The sequence below is a fragment of the Equus asinus genome, chromosome 17 (genome assembly GCF_041296235.1).
Source record: "Equus asinus isolate D_3611 breed Donkey chromosome 17, EquAss-T2T_v2, whole genome shotgun sequence".
Taxonomy (NCBI): Eukaryota; Metazoa; Chordata; class Mammalia; order Perissodactyla; family Equidae; genus Equus; species Equus asinus.
Window position 1 is genome coordinate 34,951,644 of NC_091806.1, and position 2,950 is coordinate 34,954,593.

The window sequence follows — 2,950 nt, forward strand, 5'->3', positions numbered from 1 at the left end:
TACTTCTGTCAGAAGATGGTTGCTGGGGCCTCTGGGAGTGGTTTCCTTGATAGTTTACTCCAAACAGTCACTTGCTTTCTTCTCTAATACTGTGGGTCCACTATCATTCTAGATTTCTTCTGTGACACAGCCCAGATTATTACCTTGTCTTGTTCCAATTCCTTCCTCGGCCACTTGATTCTTTTTCTGATATGTGTTTTTGTTAGGTTTTTATTTCCTAGTTATCATCTTATTGTAGGTTTTTATAGTAGCTTCCATCCTGAAAATATCTTCTGTCAAAGGTAATGCCATGACCTTCAATACCCATGCCTCCCACCTGGCAGTTATGAGACTATTCTAAGACACAAGCCTCTCTGTATATCTACTTCCAAACTCTAGCCACTCCAACAAGAAGGACAAGGTGCTGTCAGTGTTCTGTGTTATCTTTATCCCCATGTTAAATCTTCTTATCAATAATCTGAGGAACAAGGAGGTCAAAGAGGCCCTCAGAGAGTGTTAAAGTGGCTAACATATTTACCTCACTAGGAATAATATTTGTGCAGCTGTTATTTCCTCTTAAGGAAGACAGGGTAAGAAGATGCAAGTGGCCTTTTGTAGGTCATAAGATAGCTAGGTAGAGAGAAGGGGTTAAAACCTGCATCCTTGATTCCTGGTGTCGTAATGTTTAGCTGCCACAACCAAGTTATCTGTCTAAAACAGTGTCATTACCATTGAATTTAGTTTAAAAACCCTGTGTCTATGATTACACTCAGGTAGATAAAACTCTACGTTTTGAGAACAGAGGTTCTGATAGATGTTATACGTAGGGAAATGACAAGAATCTTGGAAGCCACACAGATGATTCTTTCTTCACTTATTCTATTTTTTAAAGTTTATTTTTAATTGATATGCATTTATTTATATTTCAGCAAGGATAGAATAAAATAGTCATTAAAATTTTACATGTGAAAATTGAAAATAATTTTTTGAAATTATTTTATTGCTAGTATTTCCAGCAGTGGGGGCAACATCAAAGGTGTGAATTTCCCAGGCAGAAGTGGGATGCCCTGAATAGAGGTTTCAGAGGACACCACCAGCACACACACCAGCACTGGCAATGAGAGCCTGCGGCCCTAGCCACATAGGAAATCAGACCATAGCTGCCTCACAGGGAGGCATGTGATGATTGATTCAGATCAGGGATTTAAGAAGATGTATGTATGTATTTATCTAAAGTGAAAGTGCTTTGTAAACAGGGAAGTGCCCACATATCTAATTTGTTGTTATCAAGCTATATTACCAGTCAGCTTTGTCATCTTTGACAATTATTTTAGCCCCACTGGCTTCAAGTTCCTCGTCTTAAAAATAATCTCTAGCTCCTTTCCAGCTCAAATGACTCCAAGTTTATAAAAGGAAAAGACATAATCATGAGATTATAATGGGACCATGGGGAAGTGGGAAATTGAATAAGAAAGGACATGGTAAAGTCGGGTGTGAAATTAGCAGGGAAAATACTCCATGACAACAATGATACAGAACCTGGAGAATTTTCTTCCTCTAATTGTCCTTTATCCTTCCACCTCTGCCTTAACAACACATTTAAGAGGATCCTCAGTTGTGGGTATCTGTCTGGGTGTGAGTGGACAGACAACTTCATGGCCAAAAGCATCCTTCTTGGAGTGTAAAAGGAACACTTGGAAAAATCCTCTGAAAAAGAATTAAGAAATTTCAATCTTTGGCAAGAAGTATTTATCCCTGAAGGGTCTGAGCAAAGGATAGGGCAAGATTTATAGAAAACAGTGGTCTGTGCTTTCTCAATATCCATGTGATTCTTCCAATAGGCCCTAAGTGGAGCAAAGTTTATGGTCTTCAGTATTTACCACTCTTTAATTCTTCCCTCTTTCTCACTTCCATTCCCTCCACTTAGGGCTCTTCCTCAGATTCTCTTTATCCTCACTCAAATTCTCTGACCTTCAGTGAAAAGAATAATCTCTAATCTAAAATGTCAGTAATTACTGTGGGATGAAGGGCAGACGTTGAGTTCTAGTTCTGCAATTTCTTAATGATGTGTTTTTGAACTCTGTTAAATTCTGTTTTCACCTGTAAAATTGCAGAGTACAAAAAGAACATATAAATTCAGTTAGCTAGGCTTCCACAAAGTCTCTCTCATTCATGGTTGTCTGCCAAAGTCAGCACTCTTCAGGCTTTACTTGACTGTGGCCAAGATAGGTTAGGAATATCTCTCTGGATCCTGCTGGCTCTGTAGCCTATACTGAGGTCTGTCTGCCTATTACTGTATGCATAGGTTGGCAAGACTCCTCCTGTGTCCCTTGGTGTATGATGCTGGATACCATAATTCACAAAGGTACTTTTGTTTGTGGATGGATACCCAATTCACTGTTACAATTCGTTGTTACAAAAACAGGGAATGTCTTTCTCTGCTAAAATGCTGGTGCCACTCTTTTTATTTGATCATTTTAATCTCATCTATCTACTTACGGAAATATGCTGCCTAGATATTATAATGATTGTTACCCCCAAAATAACAAGTCAAAATACTTCAAAGTATTTGACAGAAGTAACATAAATCATATCTAAAGGAATACATTTTAAATCCAAGCATCAATGATTCCCACAGATAAATTTCAAAGAAAAGTGAACCTAAGATATAAAAATCACTAAACATACAAATAAGCAGGGCACCTGAGGTAGAGTCAGCAATGACATCCAACTATAGAATGAGGCATGCAAAACTATGTATTTCTATTATTAGAAAATAATTTAAATGAGTACATTTCAAACGTTTAGATAAAAGATATTATGGAAAGTATGATGAAAGAATAAGAAGCTATCAAAGCTGACGATTTGGGGGCCGGCCTCATGTCCAAGTGGCTAAGTTCATGTGCTGTGCTTCGGTGGCCTGGGGTTTCACTGGTTTGGATCCTGGACGCAGACATGGCACTGCTCATCA